The sequence below is a fragment of the Dendropsophus ebraccatus genome, chromosome 2, assembly GCF_027789765.1.
Source record: "Dendropsophus ebraccatus isolate aDenEbr1 chromosome 2, aDenEbr1.pat, whole genome shotgun sequence".
Taxonomy (NCBI): Eukaryota; Metazoa; Chordata; class Amphibia; order Anura; family Hylidae; genus Dendropsophus; species Dendropsophus ebraccatus.
This window is the reverse complement of record NC_091455.1, coordinates 202,478,818-202,502,790: the sequence shown is the minus strand read 5'-3', so window position 1 is coordinate 202,502,790 and position 23,973 is coordinate 202,478,818. Positions and strand designations below refer to the sequence as shown.

The 23,973-nt window shown below is 44.8% G+C and overlaps 1 protein-coding gene across 3 annotated transcripts in view; it reads right to left on the bottom strand.

Annotated features, from left to right (window-relative positions):
• Nucleotides 1-23,973, bottom strand: part of WNT3A (Wnt family member 3A) — a 60,779-nt gene that overhangs the window by 23,212 nt on the left and 13,594 nt on the right. The window contains exon 1 of one of the 3 annotated variants that reach the window (XM_069959153.1): nucleotides 523-599. The exons of the other annotated variants lie outside the window; for them this stretch is intronic. The gene's annotated coding sequence lies outside the window, so the exon portion shown is untranslated. Of the gene's footprint in view, nucleotides 1-522; nucleotides 600-23,973 lie in introns of those variants that run through there. 3 annotated transcript variants of the gene reach the window in all.

The window sequence follows — 23,973 nt, the reverse complement described above, 5'->3', positions numbered from 1 at the left end:
CATTTATTATATACTGTACAGTAGTTATCGCAAACCAGCATAACCAGACATAACCCTGGTGGCGGAGGCTGGCGGCCGGGCTTTTACATTCGGGGGATGCCTTATTTAAAGCTATCTGGTAAATCCTCCACTATGCCTTATTTCAGAGGAAACAGGGTAGTACCACATGTCATTATACCACTATATAGTCCCATTATAGCATCACATTTCACCGTCATATAGTCATTATACCACTTTCTAGTCCCATCGTAGTACGACTTAGGACCATCACACAATCATATACTCATTATACTACTATAAAGTCATTACATGGTATCATATATCATCTCACCATCAGTCAGTATACCACTATATGGACCATCATTGCACCACATATCATCATCACACCATCATATAGTCTTTATACCACTGTATAGTCCCATCATAGTATCATATATCATTATATATATATTATATATATATATATTATATATCATCATATAGTCAGTATACCACTATATAGTCCATCATAATACCTCATACCATCATCACACCATCATATAGTCTTTATACCACTGTATAGTCCCATCATAGTATCAATATATCACCATCATTTAGTCATAATACTATTATATAGTCCCATCATAGTATAAGAAAGCTATAGAAACCCATATGGGGATTGGCAATAATAAGCAATAAGCTGCTGTGGTAAACTGAAAGCTGTACTGTGATTGGCTGTTATAGGTCACAATCAGTTGCTGTGGTGAAGTGAAAGCTGTGCTGTGATTGGCTGTTATAGGTCACAATCAGTTGCTGTGGTAAAGTGAAAGCTGTGTTTTGATTGGCTGTTAAAGGAAAGAGAAGGGAGAAGGTGAGGAGCTCCTGGCAGGTGACAGAGAACTGTGAGTAGCTCTGTAATATAATCAGTGTGTGTATATACAGAGCCAGTATGTGTATACAGAGTCAGTGTATGTATACAGAGCCAGTATGTGTATACAGAGTCAGTGTATGTATACAGAGCCAGTATGTGTATACAGAGCCAGTATGCATATACAGAGCCAGTATGTGTATACAGAGTCAGTGTATGTATACAGAGCCAGTATGTGTATACAGAGCCAGTATTCGTATACAGAGCCAGTATGTGTATACAGAGCCAGTGTGTGTATATAGAGCCAGTATGTATATACAGAGCCAGTATGTGTATATAGAGCCAGTATGTATATACAGAGCCAGTATGTGTATACAGAGCCAGTGTGTGTATATAGAGCCAGTATGTGTATACAGAGCCAGTATGCATATACAGAGCCAGTATGCATATACAGAGCCAGTGTGTGTATATAGAGCCAGTATGTATATACAGAGCCAGTATGTGTATACAGAGCCAGTGTGTGTATATAGAGCCAGTATGCGTATACAGAGCCAGTGTGTATATATAGAGCCAGTATGCGTATACAGAGCCAGTATACATATACAGAGCCAGTATGTGTATATAGAGCCAGTGTGTGTATATAGAGCCAGTATGTGTATACAGAGCCAGTATGCATATACAGAGCCAGTGTGTGTATATAGAGCCAGTATGCGTATACAGAGCCAGTATACATATACAGAGCCAGTGTGTGTATATAGAGCCAGTATGCGTATACAGAGCCAGTATGCGTATACAGAGCCAGTGTGTGTATATAGAGCCAGTATGCGTATACAGAGCCAGTATACATATACAGAGCCAGTGTGTGTATATAGAGCCAGTATGCGTATACAGAGCCAGTATGCGTATACAGAGCCAGTGTGTGTATATAGAGCCAGTATGCGTATACAGAGCCAGTATGCATATACAGAGCCAGTATACATATACAGAGCCAGTGTGTGTATATAGAGCCAGTATGCGTATACAGAGCCAGTATACATATACAGAGCCAGTGTGTGTATATAGAGCCAGTATGCGTATACAGAGCCAGTATGCGTATACAGAGCCAGTGTGTGTATATAGAGCCAGTATGCGTATACAGAGCCAGTATGCATATACAGAGCCAGTATACATATACAGAGCCAGTGAGTGTATATAGAGCCAGTATGTGTGTATAGAGCCAGTATGCGTATACAGAGCCAGTATGCGTATACAGAGCCAGTGTGTGTATATAGAGCCAGTATGCATATACAGAGCCAGTGTGTGTATATAGAGCCAGTATGCGTATACAGAGCCAGTGTGTGTATATAGAGCCAGTATGCATATACAGAGCCAGTGTGTGTATATAGAGCCAGTATGTGTATACAGAGCCAGTATGCATATACAGAGCCAGTATACATATACAGAGCCAGTGTGTGTATATAGAGCCAGTATGCGTATACAGAGCCAGTATACATATACAGAGCCAGTGAGTGTATATAGAGCCAGTATGTGTGTATAGAGCCAGTATGCGTATACAGAGCCAGTATGCGTATACAGAGCCAGTATGCATATACAGAGCCAGTGTGTGTATACAGAGCCAGTATTCGTATACAGAGCCAGTATGTGTATACAGAGCCAGTGTGTGTATATAGAGCCAGTATGCGTATACAGAGCCAGTATACATATACAGAGCCAGTGAGTGTATATAGAGCCAGTATGTGTGTATAGAGCCAGTATGCGTATACAGAGCCAGTATGCGTATACAGAGCCAGTATGCATATACAGAGCCAGTGTGTGTATACAGAGCCAGTATTCGTATACAGAGCCAGTATGCATATACAGAGCCAGTGTGTGTATATAGAGCAAATGTATGTATACAAAGCCAGGCCGGGTTCACACTACGTATAACACCAGCCGTTCTGTGACACGGGTCACAGAACGGCCGGTGTTACTGAAGATCATCCCAGCCGGTACTGCAGTATGGGCCTGATGATTTTCACTTCCAGTGAACTGTGAACATTCCAATTCACCGCTGCACACACCGCTGTTCCCCTATAGAGCCAGTGTGCGTATACAGAGCCATTGTGTATATACAGAGCCAGCGGTGGACATTTATTAATACTAGTGTTTTCTAAGAGGTGCACTCCACAGTATTATATATATATATATATATATATATATATATATATTTACACATCCACATCATACTATTAACATGTAGTGAGAGTCCCACCATATCACTAGATACGTGCATCATATTGTTATCATGTAGTTATAATCTCATGACAGTGCTATATATCCACATCATATCATCATCATGTAATATATATCCAAGTCATATCATCATCATTTAGTTAGTCTCACAACAGTACTATGTATCCACATCATATTATCATCATGTAGATATAGTCTTACCATGTTACTATTAATTTAATTCATATTACAATCATGCATGGAGAGTCCCACTGTATCACTATATATGTGCATCATATTATCATCATATAGTAATAGAGTCTCATAGTACTATGTATCCACATCATAATATCATCAAGTAAGTATAGTCTCACCATTGTACTATATATCCTCATCATATTACTATATCTGTGCATCATATTATCATCATGTAACAATAGCCTTACCACAGTACTATATAGCCACATCATATTATCATCGTCATGTGATGATAGTCTTACTATAATACCATATATCAAATCAATATAATCACAATATTGCAAAGAAGTCACATAGTAGTACAGAATGTGAACATAATAGCATAATACTGTGCATCAACTTCATATCATCATCGGAGGAGGTGGCCGAGGGAAAAGACGTCCACTCACCTCCCCGGTTCCAGCGGCGGGTCCCGGCCTCTTCCGGGTGTCTGATGCAGGCCCGAGAAGTGACGTCTCAGGTCCGCTCAGCCACTCAGTGAAGGAAGCGGGATCCGTTTCAAGTCCGCTCAGATCCCGTCTCTGTCACTGAGTGGCTGAGCGGACCTGAGAAGTCACGTCTTGGGTCCGCGTCAGACACCCGGAAGCGGCCAGGAATCGTTCAACGGAGCGCAGCAATGCGGGACCCGCCCCTGGTCCCAGCAAAAAAGTGCCCCCCCCCCGCTGGAGTACCCCTTTAATGTATTGTATTGCCCCCCAAAAGTTACATATCACCAATATACACTTATTACGGCAGCGTTTCCCAACCAGGGTGCCGCGGCACACTGGTGTGCCGGGAGAACCCGCCAGGGGTGCCGCGGGATCCCGGTGTGAAATGCACGTTGTCTCTTTAAGCATCCCGAGAAGCTGCGGCCGCGCAGCTTCTCGGGATGCACGGATCACTTTGATGTTCCGCCCGCACTATGAGCGGGCGGAACATTAAAGTAAGCAGAATATAGGAGCAGGAAGTGTCAGCATCCTGCTCCTATATTCACTCCCATAGGCCGCCGGCACTTCATGCCAGCAGCCTATGGGAGGCCGGGACGTGACCTCTCCGGCAGGCGTGATGATGTGACGTCATCCCGCCTGCCGGAAGTCCCGTCCCTGCGGCTCGCAAGATGGAGCCCAAAGAGGAGGAGGAGAGCTGCTGCCCGAAGCCACACAGCGCCGATTAGGTGAGTATGATGTTTGTTTTTTTAAGGGGCAGAGCAGGGGGCATTATTAGTTCATGGGGGCACCTCTGGGGGCATTATTAGTTCATGGGGGGCACCTCTGGGGGCATTATTAGTATATGGGGGCACCTCTGGGGACATTATTAGTATATGGGGCACCTCTGGGGGCATTATTAGTATATGGGGGCACCTCTGGGGGAATTATTAGCTCATGGTGGCACCTCTGGGGACATTATTAGTATATGGGGGCACCTCTGGGGGCATTATTAGCTCATGGGGGCACCTCTGGGGACATTATTAGTATATGGGGGAACCTCTGGGGGCATTATTAGTATATGGGGGCACCTCTGGGGGCATTATTAGCTCATGGGGGCACCTCTGGGGGCATTATTAATATATGGGGCACCTCTGGGGACATTATTAGTATATAGGGGCACCTCTGGGGGCATTGTTAGTATATGGGGGCACCTCTGGGGGCATTGTTAGTAAATGGGGGCACCTCTGGGGGCATTATTAGTTCATGGGGGCACCTCTGGGGGCATTATTAGTTCTTGGGGGCACCTCTGGGGGCATTATTAGCTCATGGGGGCACCTCTGGGGGCATTATTAGTATATGGGGGCACCTCTGGGGGCATTATTAGTATATGGAGGCCACCCCTGGGGCATTATTAGTATATGGGGGCACCTCTTGGGGCATTATTAGTTCATGGGGGCACCTCTGGGGGCATTATTAGTTCATGGGGGCACCTCTGGGGGCATTATTAGTTCATGGGGGCATTATTAGTTCATGGGGGCAACTCTGGGGGCATTATTAGCTCATGGGGGTACAGCGGGGGATCCTACATACAGGGGGCATCCCACATTACTACTCACTTTACTGCACATAACATTAAACAGCGCAGTTACTTTGGGAGCCGACAGGAGGGAGAAAGGGAAGGAAGTTGCTAGAAATGTGCGGAGCCTAAATTGTTTGTCTTGCAGGTTCTGAAGAGATGAAAAGTAGCTGGAAGAAATCATCATGGCGGATGGAGAGTAAAAGAGAAAGTGATGCCTCAGATCAAAGAAGACGTCACCTGTGAGTCACTGTATGACGGTTTTCTTATTTTGGAGAACATTATTTAGTAGGGGTGCCCCGAGGAAATTTTTTTTTCCAACGTGTGCCCCGAGGTGGAAAAGGTTGGAAAGCACTGTATTACGGGAAATGCTTATAAAGAGCTTTTTTTCCCTGCACTTACTACTGCATCAAGGCTTCACTTCCTGGATAACATGGTGATGTCACTTCCTGGATAACATGGTGATGTCACTTCCTGGATAATATGGTGATGTCACTTCCTGGATAAAATGGTGATGTCTCTTCCTGGATAACATGGTGATGTCACTTCCTGGATAACATGGTGATGTCACGACCCGACTCCCAGAGCTGTGCGGGTTGTGGCTGCTGGAGAGGATGATGGCAGAGGGATGCTCAGTGTCCCTCCAGTGCTCTGTGTCCCTCAGTGTCCCCCTGCCATCATTCTCTCCAACAGCCACAGCCGCACAGCTCTGGGAGTCGGGTCGTGACATCACCATCAGGGCTCCAGACTAAAAAATTTACCTAGGAGCCATTGGCTCCTAACCTGAAAAATTTAGGCGCCAAATAGAATATTTGGTCGCCAACATTTTAAACCATGTAAAATTAATGTTATGTTAAATGGGACTTACTGTGTGCAGAGGCCGCGGCAGCCTCCTCCTCCTTTAGATTCTTTCTTTTCTTAGTTTGAAAACGTTCAACATGGAAACTTGCAACTTGACAACCATATCCAGTCTGACTCAGTACTTCAGCTTCACTTGGCTAGCCTTTTAATGAGGCTTACTCTTCTGAACTTGAACTTAAAGGGAACCTGTCGACCCCCGTGCCGGGGTGACAGGCTCCCAACCCCCCGTTAGAGCCCCCTATATTCACCTCATGGCGCTGGGTCCCGCTTCTGAAGATGGTCGGGTCACGGAGATCTCAGCCGCTGCAGCCCGGCGTGCGCTGAGAGATGAGTCCAACGCTCATAGAGAATGACGGGAGAGTCCAGCGCTCCGTCATTCTCTATGAGCATTGGACTCATCTCTCAGTGTGCGCGCCGGGCTGCAGCGGCTGAGATCTCCGTGACCCGACCATCTTCAGAAGCGGGACCCGGCGCGATGAGGTGAGTATAGTGGGCTCTAACGGGGGGTTGGGAGCCTGTCACCCCGTCACGGGGGGTGACAGGTTCCCTTTAAAAGCTTGCAACAGTCTATACATACTGAGCTAGACTTATGACTGCAGCCATAGTGACCCCCCACAAGATGTGTATATAGACAGATATATCTCTCACCTATTGACTAATGCAAGTGACCCCCTACAATACAGACACCTGAGGGGCCCTGATAATAATAATTGTGCATATATCTATCTCCCAGTGTCTGCAGCCAGTTTGCCCTACACTTATAGATGGCCCCCTCCCCTTATAGATGACCCCCTCCTCCCCCCCATTATAGATACCCCCTCTTCTCCCCCCCATTATAGATGCCCCCTCCTCCCCCCATTATAGATGCCCCCTCTTCTCCCCCCCTTATAGATACCCCCTCCCCTTATAGATGGCCCCCTCTCCCCCCATTATAGATACCCCCTCTTCTCCCCCCCTTATAGATGGCCCCCTCTCCCCCCATTATAGATACCCCCTCTTCTCCCCCCCATTATAGATACCCCCTCTTCTCCCCCCCTTATAGATGCCCCCTCTTCTCCCCCCATTATAGATACCCCCTCTTCTCCCCCCCATTATAGATGCCCCCTCTTCTCCCCCCCTTATAGATTCCCCCTCACCTTATAGATGCCCCCTCTCCCCCCCATTATAGATGCCCCCTCTCCCCCCCCATTATAGATGCCCCCTCTCCCCCCCCATTATAGATGCCCCCTCCTCCCCCCCATTATAGATGCCCCCTCTTCTCCCCCCCATTATAGATGCCCCCTCTTCTCCCCCCCTTATAGATTCCCCCTCTTCTCCCCCCCTTATAGATTCCCCCTCACCTTATAGATGCCCCCTCTCCCCCCCCCCCATTATAGATGCCCCCTCCTCCCCCCCATTATAGATGCCCCCTCTTCTCCCCCCATTATAGATGCCCCCTCTTCTCCCCCCATTATAGATACCCCCTCTTCTCCCCCCCTTATAGATACCCCCTCACCTTATAGATGCCCCCTCTCCCCCCCATTATAGATGCCCCCTCTTCTCCCCCCCTTATAGATGGCCCCCTCTCCCCCCCTTGAAGATGGCCCCTCTTCTCCCCCCATTATAGATGCCCCCCCTTCTCTTCCCCCAATTATAGATGCCCCCCCCCCCTTTCCTCTATGCTAAGCAATATTTAAAAAAAAACAAACACACAAACTCACCTGACAACCCGCTCCCCCGGCGATCCTCTTCTTCTTCAGGCGCTGTCCCCGGCTGATGCGCAGCTGCCGGGGGTGTCCCGTCCTATCCCCGGCAGCGCGGCGCGTCAGTGAGCTCCTGTACGCCGGGGCTGTGACTTCTGACACAGGAAGCGTCTCTGACGCGCGCTTCCTGTGCCGGAAGTCAGGGCCCCAGGCAGCTCACTGATGCGCCGCGCTGCCGGGGATAGGACGGGACACCCCCGGCAGCTGCGCATCAGCGCATCAGCCGCGCATCTTAAAGAGACAGCGCGCCGCCGCCGGGGCCAGTCGCAAATGGCGCCCAGATTAATAAATCTGGGCGCCATTTGCAAAAAGTCAGTCGCATTGGCGACCATTTTGGTCGCCATCTGGAGCCCTGACCATGTTATCCAGGAAGTGACATCACCATGTTATCCAGGAAGTGACATCACCATGTTATCCAGGAAGGGACATCACCATGTTATTCAGGAAGTGACATCACCATGTTATTCAGGAAGTGACATCACCATTTTATCCAGGAAGTGAAGTCTTTGATGCAGTAGAAAGTGCAGGGAAAAAGCACTTTATAAGCATTAAGTAAGTGTATATTGGTGATTGGGGGCAATACAATACTTATATATAAATTTCCACCGGACTTCTCCTAAAAAACATGTTGTCATGGGCATAGTATTATATTTTCACATCACATTATCAACATTTACTGATACAGTACCGCTATAGTACAATACTTCCTCATCATATACATATAGTATATGTACATTATATTATTATCATTATAGATTCACGACAGTACTATATATCCACATCATATAATCATTGTGTGGTAACAGAGTCCACCATAGTACTATACATCCTCATCTTATTATGACTGTTGTAATGGAGTCCAACATAGTATTATACATCCTTATCATATAATCATTGTATTGTAATAGAGTCCACCATAACCGTATACATCCTTATCATATAGTCATTGTATTGTAATAGAGTCCACCATAACAGTATACATCCTTATCATATAGTCATTGTATTATAATACAGTCCATCATAGCACTATACATACTTATAATATGATTATTCTGTGGTAATAGGGTCTACCTTAGTGCTATACATACTCATCATATTATCATTTTAGATGTAACAGAGTGCATCATAGCACCATACATCCTTATCATCATAGTCCATCATAGTACTACATATCCTTATCATTGGGTGGTAATAGAGTCCACCATACTCAGTGTATATATATATATATATATATATATTCATTATGTGGTAATGGAGTCCACCATAATATTGTTCCTCCTTATCATGTAATCATCGTCAGTGTGTGGTAATAGAGTCCACCATAGCACTATACATCCTCATCATATTAACGCTACGTTCACACTAAGTAAAAAAAAAAAAGATAAAAGGAATCCGCTTTTTGTTTTAAAAATTACGTCAGTTTTTACCGTATTTTAATTGACCTCAATGGAAAGTGTTGAAGTCAATGAAATGACGGACGTCCAACGCACACAGTGTATTAAATAATGGCCGTTGTTTGCGCTGAAGTCAAAATAATGATCATGACAATTATTTGCGTTTGTGTTTGTGAGTCCATCATAGCACTATACATCCTCATTATATTATCATCATGTAGTGATAGATTCCACCATAGTACTATAGATTGTCATCATATAATCATTGTGTGGTAATAGAGTCCACCATAGCAGTACTGTCTCTGTGCAGCTTCTTGCAGATCAGTCACACAGTTTTGGTGTTGAAGCTTTTGTCTGGGGAGACATTTTCCCTCTTTCTTGTCCTAATTTTGCCTCCTTGCAGAAGCTGCTGGTATTATTGATGCACATTTCAGACGTGTCTGTGCAGGGATCCTGAGACATTTCACTTTGCTGCCTGGGGCCACTGATTCGCCTCCTCGCACCGTCAGGAGATTTTTTTTTTTGTTTCTTGAAGAATGTGGAGTCTCTCACCTCCAGCTATTTATATGAAGGTCTTAAGAAGGAGGACACTGGAGCAGTGGAGGCCATGATGTCTCTTACTCACACTGAACAGGTAGAGGAGCCATGGACTCTTCTATCATCAGATCAGTGACTCTGAAGGTTTTTGGAAGTGATACTATTTGTCTGGAAGGATGAGCCACCGATGTCCAGTAAAGATAATGGATAATACCCCACTAGAGATGAGCGAACTTGCCGATAGTCCTGGTTAGCAGGTTCACTAATCTCTACTGCCTAGTGTTCAGAACCCCAATAAATACAAGAGAAGCCACAGATAGAGAGATGGTCCTGTGCACTCCTAGGAAGCCTGGGGACACTATGAGTTAATTATAGCTCCAAGACTAAGGGCCCTATTCCACATTAACGATAATCGGCCGGATCGGCCCCATTATTATTCGGTGAAATAGAGAGAACGATCAGCTGATGATCGTGTCATCGGCTGATCGTTCATTTAAGGCCAGACCTAAAATCATCGTTCCCTCACCGTGCATCGCTACAGTTGAATAGCGGGGCGCGGCGGGCGACCGACGATTTGACAAGCAGCATCATACATTACCTGTCCAGGCTTCTTCTCCTCGCTGTCTTCATCCCCGGGTCCCGCACGCTCTATCTTCAGAATTGCCGGTCAGCTGACGGATTGGATGAGTGTGGCATGGATGAGTGTGGCCTGTGATTGGATGAGTGTGGCCTGTCAGCTGACCGGCCATTCTGAAGATAGAGTGTGCGGGACCTGGGGATGAAGACAGCGCGGAGAAGAAGCCTGGAAAGGTAATGTATGATGCTGCAAAGGCTACAAGGACATCGGTAACAATGTCCTAGCAGCCCTCGCTCAACGATCATTAGGCCGTGGAATAGGCCCAGTAAGATCGCCGCTCGTTTACATCGTTGATCGGGCCCTCCTCGGCCCGTGGAATAGGACCCTAAGGGTCCCATTACAAGGAGCGATTTTTTAACGATTATCAACTAACGATAAACGATCGCAAACGTTATTGTTTATCGTTAACCTAAAATCGTTCACCATATTACTATGATCATTATTGCGATCGTTACTATGATAGTTTATTCCTTCTGATCCCAGCAAAAGAATGAACCATGTGCAATTACACTGAACGATTAGTGAACGAAATGCGGAACTTGAGCGAACGAATGTGGAATTACAGCGAACGATTACCGAAAATTTTAGGTTCAGATCTAAATCAATGATCAACGACATACAAACGATTTTTTAAATGTTGCCTGAAATTACACAGAATGATTATCGTTTAAATTCGAACAATATAACGATTTTTCACACGATAATCGTCCCGTGTAATAGGGCCCTAAGAATAAGGGCTGCCTTATCCAAGCTTACAGCTATAAGAAGATGGAAGCAGGAATTTCCGGGCTGAGTAGTCAGTACTTTATTTTGCTTAGGGCTTAGCACTCTATGTAAAATAACAATAATAAAAATAAAATAATAACAATAATACTAACAATAATAACAGCACTAATAATGCTCATAACAATCTGTGCACAATACTTATTGTAACTATACTAAACCCCTGGTCTGGTTGGATTTCATACAAAATAATTAAATCGGCCCCAAATCAAACACAACACCAAAAACACATGTCAATGAGCCATTCCAGGATTTTCTGTATATAACAAATTTCCAAGGAAACCCTCTCCCCTTAAAAAGATCCACCAGACAACGTAACTCTGAACCCCAACCTCATGTGTTTGGGCCGCTATAGATGGCCCATAATGCCGTGAAACAGAACCTATTATATAGCGCTCACCTACAGAACCAATTTTATGGCTCGACTATTATGTGGCAAGGGCTGCACGGACATTGTTAACGATGCCCGTGCAGACCTTGTTTTCTATGCTCTCCAGTGTCCTAGCTTTTTCCTGCTGACTGGAGCCATCATTGAAGATTCTACACCTGTGTCTGCAGTGACAGGCTGCTCAGCCAATCACTGACCGAGATGGGACAGCGCCGTGGCCAGTCATTAGCGGACCAGCCTGTCACTTCAGAGACAGCTGTACAAGCTTCAGCGCCAGTGGCAGTGCTCCTCTTAGTAAATCCAGCTGAGGAGGTGGGCTTTATCTAAGACTGGCGTACGAGTAAGCCAGTCTTCATAAATGTCCCCCTAAATATTTACAAATAAGCACAGTCTAATAATATAAAGTACATGTTACTAACATAATACACAAACTATAGTGGGGCTTCTCAGCTCCACAAGCCCTATAGTCCTGTATAAGTACAGCACAAAACAAAAATCTAATGTGTCAGCATAAGCCCACCACCAGAATAGCAGATGCAAGCTAAGGTACTTTAAATGTAGAGGCCCTAGCAGCCCCCACCCTCTTATACTCCAGAGAGCGCACCTTCACCAGGTCACAGAGCATGCTCTTAAAGGACAACTCCGGCGAAAAAAATTTTTTGGCTTATTTAACACACATTACAAAGTTATATAACTTTGTAATGTGGTTAAATACCCGGTCTGGCCCCCTTCCCCCACTTTCCGACCCCCGACCCCCCACCCCGGAAGTTAAAGAATGTATACATTACCTATTACGGTCGTAACGGTCCTCTTCTCTGGTGTCGGGTGACGTCAGAGCCGGGGGGCGGTCCGGGTCTTCTTCCTCTTCGGCGTCTTCATTGAGAGTGAATGGGAGAGAAAAGGCTGCTGGAACACATGCGCACCAGCAGCCTTTTCATTGGCTGGAGCGCATCACATGGCTACCAGCTTGCTCAGCCCTGATTGGCTGAGCTTGCTGGAAGCCATGTGATGCGCTCCAGCCAATGAAAAGGCTTCCGGTGCACAAGCGCACTGGCAGCCTTTTCTCTCTCATGGACCCGGAAGCAAGAGACATCGCTGGACGGCGGAGGCAGGTGACGGTGAGGCGGACGGCGGGCGAATGGAGTGGCGATCGTCACCGGAGGGATGGTGAGTATGGTGTCTGTGTGTGTCTGTGTTTTTTTTTGGGGGGGGGTCCCGCCGGAGTTGTCCTTTAACCACCAAAGGGGGGGTGATACTAAACATTGTAGTCTCCACATATGGTACCTGACCACTATACTAACTAGAAATAAAGTGCTTTGTTCCTAGCCACCAAGGTTTCTGAATGCTCTATAGGCTCATTCCGCATTGGAGAGACAGGCCTGCCTAGGCCACCCGATGGAACCGCCCACCCTGTATTCACCTTTGTATTAAAGGTAAAATTAATGCTCCATGCCACCACACTCCTCCATATGCCACCACACTCCTCCATTGGACATCACCGATCGTCAGAGTTCCTGCACTTCAGATTGTCCCTCATATACAGTTTCCCTTTAAAGCAGCATCAAGCCAAGTTCCAAAATTTCAAGAGGATCCTGATACAAATCAATAGACCCAAAGCATCTCCAGATCCCAACTTGGGCAATCCCTTAGCAACATTCTGTCATACAATCCAGATCTGGGCTCTCTATTTTACTGGTGGAGTTGCTATGTACATACATTATATCACTTGAGCTATATTAGTTTAACTGAGCCCTTACACTTTAGGAGGGTCAGTTATACCAACCAGTGCAAGTTTTCTGCAGACACTGAACAAGCAGGGAGTCATGGTAAGCCTAATGTTTTAGGATGTTTTAGGTTCTTAAAACCTTCACTTCTGTGGTTTACAGACACTGTCCTTATTTCCCCACCATTGCCATATTCGAGTATGAACATCTGTGGAGTTAGGTGCAACATGCATTGTGAGGAGTCCTGTTGCCTTGCTGTGATTTCCTTGTGGCTTTGATCTACCGTCACCTGCAATTCCTTCAGATAATTCTTTAATCGTCGTAGCTCTTAGCGGATGAAATCGATTCATACAGCAGAAGATCTCCACGGCTTAAGATCATCATCCATCATTCCTTCCGAGAAGCTTCTACAGAAGCGTTGCTTGTATTAAACGCTTATCCAGTCCCTGAGCGCTGACGGTTCCAGTGCAGGGTAAACATGTTGTTACAATGTACGATTGTCCGGATTATTTGCCTCTTCCCCCCGGAAAATTCTATGGCAAATATAGAAGTTCACATCAAGGTCTTGTATCCTTTAGAGACAATGCGCCGTAGAGGATGAGATGGTGAAGGGGCTGCAGCTCCCAACATGTCATCAATCGCATTGTAGAGAGGATTTCTGCATGTGACTGATCTTCTCCTGTTCAAATCTCATTGTTTCTTTTATTTTGGAGATGGAGGAGACTTGTAGTGGATCTACCAATGATCCAGAGCTATCAATGAGGCTACTGTTCTAAGGTGTCTATACGGGGTGCACCTGCTAAACTTTAGACGCTGAAATCAGGAGATGACTTTTCTGTTTTGCAAAGAAGCAGTTCTCAGAGAAAGAAGCCCTTAAAGAGGTCATTTAGCAATAGAGAGGCCATTAAATCTGGGACTGTTCATCAGGGACTGGTTGGCTACATACAGTCAGAAACATCATAAAGGCAACAACAAGTTTAGTAATAGCACTGTTTGCCCATGGCCAGGTCAAAGGCCATGTGAAGGAAGAAGGGATCATGTCTACAGGTAACCACACCAGGGTGTCTGTAATACGGGATCAGTGTCTGTAAAGACACCAGAGAAAAGACTGTAAATGTTAAGTTATTGACAAGTTGGACCGTGAACTGTTTAAAGTACAGTTGAACACTGGAAGAGATAGAGACCCTGTGTCAGACTGAAGATGGGTAGTGATTTATTTTACAAGTGCATAAACAGACGGACGGGTAAGGACGCGTTTCGGCGTAGAGCCTTTCTCAACAAGATTTTCCTTTTGATGTTCTATATCCTGACCCAGGCACCACCTGGCATCGGAGTGCCGACCTCCAGCTACACGTGAATATGGGTAGTGACTTCGCTGTTACAATAACCGCTAGAGGTGCCGAGGTATTGTTAGACAAGAGACCGGTGTTAGGCACTCGGACAATAAAAGCTTCTGCCAAAAAGTCAGCCATCTTTGGCATAACCTGACCCTAATAACTTAACTAAAAACTGTTCTGTTCAAGTGAAGAGAAACCATCAAGCTCTTCATCTTTGCTAGAGACTGTAACCAGTGCTGTCATGTACCACATAATAGTGACAATAACATCTAAGCTCGAGAGAAATCATCAAGATGTGCAACTCAGCAGGAAACTGTAACCAATACATTGATGCACCACATATAGTACAGTGACAATAACAACGGTGAAAGAAACCATCAAGCTGTACACCTCTGCTAAAAACTAACCATTACACTGATGTATCACATATAGTGACAATAACATCTAAGCTTGAGAGAAGCCATCAAGCTGTACACCTCTGCTGGGAACAGTAACCATTAAGCTGTGTACCTCTGCTACAGACTCTAACCATTACACTGATGTATCAATTATAGTGACAATAACCACTAAGTGTGCTGTGCCTTACCATGTGATGAAAAGATGTTTGCACCAGCACTGTCTGCGATATTCCAACATGGTTATACTATACCGCATGCACGCTACAGCCCTCTCCCTGTAGTGATCAGCACTATAACTGCTCGCTGCTGAGGTGCAATGACGTATGTTGGTAATTTATTTATGCCATCTCATGGGGAATACAGAGTATGATGTCATTGCAGGCTTGGTGTCGGATGCTGAGGTCACAGGAGTTTGAGAGAGATATAAGTGAGATATAAGTCAGTATGAGGTCATCTATGTCATATAGAGAAGGGCATGACACAATTATTCCCCCTCTGATGTCACCTTCTGTGAAGCTAAGTGAAGTTTGGATCCCAATCCTGTCTGTTGTATTGGGAGAGGAAATTCTGTCATCACTGTCAACCCTCAGCCATGTGACCAGGACCAGGGTAATCGATCACTGTCACTGATAGTAAGCTGGGAGCCTCGGTTTGATGGGGAATTATGACATAGACGCAATTTTCAATTTCACTCTAGTGAGTCGTTGATGTTTTATCATCACTTGGTGGTCAGAAATGTGGCCTGGAGCAGACCATTCATGGACAGAGCTCACGTCACCCCACAGTGTGTCATCGGACACAACCATCAACCACAGCATTTCATTGGCTGATGGCTAGCCTTCATGCAAGCCATGACACGGCTGAAAATGTGCACCCACACGTGAACTACACAACCTGCACAAGTTAGCGTACATGTGGACAACACCACGTTATAGATCTACATTGTATACTGTACGTCATGCTCATCGTCTGCAGCCTCTGTAGATTTCATGCAGAGGAAATGCACCTGTGATAATGACACCACACTGCAGCCCCAAAGTCAGTAAAGTCCATGACTTGTGATGACATCACTAAGGGTGCCCTACATGTCACCGTCCTTCCTGCCTGACCCCCCTCCCTCCGCACTCATCATGGCAGCTCCTCTCTAGGAACTCCTCCGGGTCGCTGTTTTGCATTTGTTGCTCGTCTCCTACAATCCCCTACAAGTCCCTACTTGCAGATAATGATAATGCTCACTATAAGGCAGAACTGGAAGCACAACTACAAGGGTTAAATTAGGGCAAGACCTGGAACTTTACACCAGGCTCATAAACAAGACTAATCCCTTGAGGTACAGGATGTGAGAAGCCAAGGCCGGGGGGACTATAACTCTCAGCATGCTATGCCAGTCCCACACAGTCACTTCTTGTTGACCTTCCCATAGCAGTGCATTCAATCACGTTGTGCCTATGCCATGTGTCTATGAGCGGCTCAGCTGGTAGGCTGTGTGCCATCTCTGCTGTCAAAATAAATGGATATGCTGCCAACCCTGGACCACAATGCTGCAAGCGTCACTGAAAAAAACGCTTGTGTCTGGAAAAAGCAGGAAATATGGCACAGGGCGAAGACTATTTCAGTTTATGTAGCTTCTCAAACTTGTATTCTGACTCCTGCACTGCCCCACCACTGACCCCTCCACTGTCCCCATCTCTGATCCTTGCACTGTCCTCACCACTGATTTTAACTTTCCCCACCACTAACCCCTGCACTGTCCCCACCCACCACTGATCTCAGCCTGCCCCAACCACTGACCCTGCACTCTCCCCGCCCACTACTGATCTCAGCCTGTCCCAACCACAGACCCTGAACTCTCCTCACCCACCACTGATCTCACCCTGCCCTAACCACTGACCCTGCACTGTACCCACCCACCACTGATCTCAGCCTGCCCCGACCACTAACCTTGAACTCTCCCCACCCACAACTGATCCTCACCCTGACCCTGCACTGTACCCACCACTGATCCTCACCCTGCCTCAACCACTGACCCTGCACTGTACCCACCACTGATCCTCACCCTGCCTCAACCACTGACCCTGCACTGTCCCCACCACTGATCCTCACCCTGCCCTAACCACTGACCCTGCACTGTCCCCACCACTGATCCTCACCCTTCCCCAACCACTGACCCACCACTGATCCTCACCCTGCCCCAACCACTGACCCTGCACTGTCCCCACCACTGATCTCACCCTGCTCCAACCACTGACCCTGCACTGTCCCCACCACTGATCCTCACCCTGCTCCAACCACTGACCCTGCACTGTACCCACCACTGATCAAACAACATGGTAAAAATCTGCAGCAATAAGGACTCATCATCATCATCATCCCAATCATCAATCATCACCATCCTATTCATCCAAATCATCACCAGCCACATCCTCATCATCCACATAATCCTCATTGTCACCATCACAATCCGTATCATAACTAGCTACATAATCTCAATCATCACTACCCTCATCATCCACATCATCACCATCCTTATCATCCACATCATCACCATTCACATTATCACCATCCTCATCATCATAATCCTCATCATCACCAGCCACATAATCTTAATCATCACCATCCTCATCATGCACATCATCCTCATCATCATCACCACCATGGTCCTGTGAGGGCACAGACACCTCACAGGTGCAGACAGATTAAGAACAATTCTCTGAAACAAGGAAACGTTTAGCTGGTGTCAGTCTCCTACAGCACCAAACAATGGATTATTAATACCGCGACAAATTACAGGACGTCTGAGGGAGGTGTCAGGTGTCACAGCCTGCACTCACTATGTATATCTCGTATACCTCCTACACTATTCATCATACACTGCATAGGAATATACAGTGGTACCTCGGTTCTCAAACTTAATTGGTTAAGGAGGGCAGTTTGAGAACCGAGCAGTGTCTTCCCATAGGAAATAATGCAAATGTGTTTAACGGGTTCCAGCACCCACCAATAACTAACTACAGCATCATTTATTACACTGAAAAGTGACCAGTTAAATCACTACATTACAGTACAGAGCAGCACTATATACTGTACAGTACATTATACACAAGAAACATTCAACAAAACTAGCAATTATAGTACAGTAGTCACCAGCTCCTCACTCATCCTTTATTGTATAGAGTCCTCCCCCCCCCCCAGCACTGTAAAAGATGTGAGATGGTGGTGCACTGACTGTACTACTACTGTACTGTATATGCACTCCAGCAATCTTATACAGTACAGGATGGGAGATAGTGGTGCACTGACTGTACTACTACTGTACTGTATATGCACTCCAGCAATCTTATACAGTACAGAATAGGAGATGGTGGTGCACTGACTGTACTACTACTGTACTGTATATGCACTCCAGCAGTCTTATACAGTACAGGATGGGAGATGGTGGTGCACTGACTGTACTACTACTGTACTGTATATGCACTCCAGCAATCTTATACCGTACAGAATAGGAGATGGTGGTGCACTGACTGTACTACTACTGTACTGTATATGCACTCCAGCAGTCTTATACAGTACAGGATGGGAGATGGTGGTGCACTAACTGTACTACTACTGTACTGTATATGCACTCCAGCAATCTTATACCGTACAGAATAGGAGATGGTGGTGCGCTGACTGTACTACTACTGTACTGTATATGCGCTCCAGCAGTCTTAGACTATGTTTACAGTCTTAGGCTATGTCACGGAACGGCTGGTCTCTGCCCGGATCATCCCGGATGATCTTTCCGGCCGCAGGGTTCTGATGCGGGCACATCAGCGTGCGCCTGCATCAGAACCTTCCACAGCACACAATGAAGCAAGCGACTGGAGCTGCTCGCTTTATTGTGTGAACTGACAGGGTTTCCTACGGCTGCAATTCATTAAATTGCGGCCGCAGAAAACTGACATGTCAGTTTTTTGTGGCGCCGCACGGGATCCCGGCCGGAGCGTATACGATGTGTATACGCTCCAGCCGGGATCCCATAGAACAAGAGGCAATGTTCCACACTGCATTAAGTACGCAACAACGGCCATAATTTTACGTAGTGTGAACATAGCCTTAGTACTTTACTGTATGTGAAGCATCAGCAGAGCTAAATTCACAAGGTACAACCCATGATCCACACTTGTAAAAACGTTCACATACTGAGCAAAGTTTGAATTCTGAACGTTACTTCCAGGTAAATTTCGTTCAAATGCCGCGGTTTTACTGTACTTCAAGACTGGGGGCCCGAAAAGTGTTTGAGAACCAAAGAAAACTTTCCTTGAAAATACTGTTCCGAACAGTTTGAGAACCAAGGTACCACTGTACTGCCTGTGCCCCATACACATACGCAGCATACTATACAATACGTAATACCTATATTAAGACCTCTGACCAGTAATCACCTTATAAGGGTTCCACTCATATGTACACAACCAACAAAAAAAAACCCCTTACATTATTAAATAAAGGATATAACCAAATATATATAGCCAAAACACTGATACTTTATTATTTCATAAATCCCAAAACAATCCAATGAAAACAACATGTACACATAGGACATTTAAAAGCAGGGTGCAGGGGACCATACTAAATTACAAACATAGACAGATTATATTACCAAAACCAGGGGATCATAAATGGGATTCCCAATGACTAAATATGTACACCATAAAGTGCAATGTGCATATAAACATGTAAACATATGGTACTGAGTATAAGAATGGTACAATCCAATGGCTAAATTGCCTAACACAGAAAATCAGACTCAGACCATTAGCATAAATGGGAATCCTATTCCCCTATATAACACATCCCCTGCACCTCTCCCTCCAACGCGTTTCGTAGACCCAAGGTTAAGGTTTTTTTTGTTGGTTGTATAAAATACATAATGCCTGTACTTCATCCACCTAATACTCTATACATCATACGCTGCCTATATCTCATACATATCACACATCGTACATATTGAGGCTATGTTCACACTACGTATATTTCAGTCAGTATTGTGGTCCTCATATTGCAACCAAAACCAGGAGTGGATTAAAAACACAGAAAGGATCTGTCCACACAATGTTGAAATTGAGTGGATGGCCGCCATATAACAGTAAATAACGGCCATAATTTCAATATAACAGCCGTTGTTTTAAAATAACAGCAAATATTTGCCATTAAATGGTGTCCATCCACTCAATTTCAACATTGTGTGAACAGAGCCTTTCTGTGTTTTCAATTCACTCTTGGTTTTGGTTGCAATATGAGGACCACAATACTGACTGAAATATACGTAGTGTGAATCCAGCCTAAAGGAGAAGCTTGGCGGAATTTTTTTTTTATGGCCCCCCCAAGTATTGTATGGCCCCCCAAAAGTTATACACTTATTACATGAAATGCACATAAAGTGCTTTTTTTCCCTGCACTTACTATTGCATCAAGGCTTCACTTCCTGGATAACATGGTGATGTCACTTCCTGGATAACATGGTGATGTCACTTCCTGGATAACATGGTGATGTCCCTTCCTGGATAACATGGTGATGTCACTTCCTGGATAAAATGGTGATGTCACGACCCAACTCCCAGAGCTCTGCGGGTGTGGCTGCTGGAGAGGATGATGGCAGGGGGACACTGAGGGACACTGAGCATCCCTCTGCCATCATCCTCTCCAGCAGCCACAGCCCGCACAGCTCTGGGAGTCGGGTCGTGACATCACCATTTTATCCAGGAAGTGACATCACTATGTTATCAGGAAGTGACATCACTATGTTATCCAGGAAATGAAGCCTTGATGCAGTAGTAAGTGCAGGGAAAAAAGCACTTTATAAGCATTTCCCGTAATAAGTGTATATTGGTAATTTGTATAATTTTTGGGGGGCAATGCAATACTTTAATAAAAAATTTCGCTGGACTTCTCCTTTAAGGTTATGTTCACACAACATCTATTCTTGGCTGTTTTTTGCATAACATTGCTGTATTCTTGACTTAAAATAAAACGACCACGATGTGGTATGAGCATAGCTTTAAAAGCCTGAAAATTATAGTATATAGTATAGACACCTCGTACACAATATGCAGCTTATATTCACCTCATACACTATACAGTATTCATCTCGTACACTATACCATATTCAGTATTTCACGATAGGAGGAAATCATTCTGTCATTGGAGCCTATGATCGGTACTATCAGAGCTGAGAGTCTCATTGATGATTTTAGGCTTCCATTAATATTATATAGAAACCCCTCCGTATCCTGTACAAAGCTGCAGGTAGCTTCAACATTGTCAACGAGTTTCATACGTCTCACAGAGGGAAGCCTGTAGGACAGGTCCAGCATGACGGTGTGTGCCACATTTTTGGCACCTACGTACTGTACATTGATATATATGTTGAAATATTGTGACACGCTGAGCACGCCCAATTCTTAGAAAAGAAAACTTTTCTCTCATACATTCTTTCATATGGTTCCATATTTCAGCCACAGATCAATACACAAGACCATTATATATAACTTACAGGGCAGGAGTGATATAACAGTTGATTACCACACTCTGATGACATCATCATATATTGAAGTCATTAGAGACAATACAGACAGGAAGTGACCAGCGATTGTCCTCCCGATCAGCAGGAGTTACCTGGTGACACCTCAGTCACAGATGTAACAACTACATCTCAATTACATTGTGACCGGAAACCCGCTGAGATGATGTCCCAGTTACTGGACCTTAACTACCCAGAAGCCATTAACATCTGGTTACGAGGACAGAATTATTCTATAGACCTTATAGATAGTTTGGCGAACAAGAAACCCCCATCCACCAGTCTCTGTAACACAGGGTCCAAAAAGTTGGATTTTACCTGTCAAATACTTTTCTTCGCCTCTTATGACAGGCGCTATCTATGGAAATCTATAAGCAAACATGACAGTTCCATACAGTGATCAAATAACAGTACTTTACAATAATACTGCCACACAGTACTCATACTGCTGTATGATACCTACATGTTATTATTCAGTGACGGCATAATAGAGTGAGCAGATTACTGTACTATACAATAATACTGCCATACAGTACATTAAAAATATAAAATTGCTCTATAGTGACCAAATAACAGTACTATACAGTACCCCAACATGATAATACTGTCACAGAGTGCTTATAAAATACTTCCATAAAATGTCTAAATAATACCACTATACCACACCAATTAATTATTATGCAGTGCCACATTATACTGCCATAAAGTGTCTACCCAATGTTATCATAAATTGCCTATATATTTATATATCTTCATATTATTACTGCAGAGTGAAAACCATACAGTGACCAAATAACAGTGCTACACCGGACCACCATACATCTTACAATGCCTGCATAATATAACTACACAGTGTTTATTTAAATAATACTATCCAGTGACTGAATCATACTGCAACACTATAAATTATTGCTGTAGATACTATTACTGTACGTGATATCACAATAGTGTCATTTAAAAACGATGCTATACAGTGTCTTAACAGTATCACTATAATGTGCCTAAAAATAGTGCCATGTATTGTCTGCATAACACTACCACTAAGTGTCCAAATATTAGCCGCATGCATAATTGAGAAAAAAGCATGGCCATGGGTGGACGTCACTGGTGCCATGACACAAGAGGGGGGGTTGGAAATTCCGTGTGGGTATTAGCCCCATTTGACCATGTATTTATTTCCACACACTGTATTAGTAATGTTAGTATCATATTAGGAAAGTTGCGCTTTAGGTTGGTGGCCCCTTTAAACCTTCTTTAATGACAGCTCCATGGGGACCACCATCGCCATGAGGGTCTCTGATTTCTTAATCATTAGACACCACGTCTTTCTTTCATTTATGACCTATGGTAAACTGATTAAATGAATAGTTTCCATGATCAGATCCCCGCGGGTCCTCTGTGAACCCGATCCCTCTAATTACCTCACACGGCGGGATGAATGAAGCGCGATAATCGGGGTCCTGCGAGAATTCAAGCCAACGGGAAATTATAAATAATCGCCTATAGGACTGTGTGACCTAAATGCATAATGCACCGTCTACCAGACGAGTGTTCCAGCTTAATTATTTGCTCGTATCAGGATGAAAATACATCAACTCTTTACAACTACACGGAGGAAAGATGAAGTCGACTATGTTGTAACATTCTCTACTGAAATTGTCGATCTGTGAGGCCTGTGGACAATGGAGGTAAGGGTATCTCCTATCCTCACAGTCAGTTATGACCTGCAGAGGACCCTACCTATAGTAAAGGGGTGCCAGCCAGAAGGCCACAAGAATAGGGAAGCAAAAGTCTGAACTTACTGAGCTCCATGAGGGGGGCACATGACCTATGGATGCTCCTGTCTGTAACGTAGACGGTTAGTCCAATAGTCCTTGGTGGCAGTGATACCACATGTTTAATTGGGATATATAAGCATATACTAACTGATCTTTTGGGGCTTTCGTATTGGTATTCTATACCAGCAACTTTACTTTACTAGCTGATTGGTGGGGTTCTGGTAGTTGGACCAACACGATCTGATATTGAAGGCCTAGTGCCTTATTTTTCTGCCTCAGTTTACTTTGGAACTGATGACAAGACCCTGGAACTTCTTGCAACTCATTGGGGGTGTGACAAGTAAATAATATAAAGTGTTACAGTGAAAGTATAGACACCACTCAACAGTTGGAGAAGACTTTGGACAAGCTAAACTTTTTCCACCTTTAACAGAAAGTGATCATATTGAATCTGTTATCCTTTTCTGGGCGTTTGAATAGAACCCGACCAGTGGGGAAAAGCAGTATTTTGTAAAATGGAAGGAGACTGACAT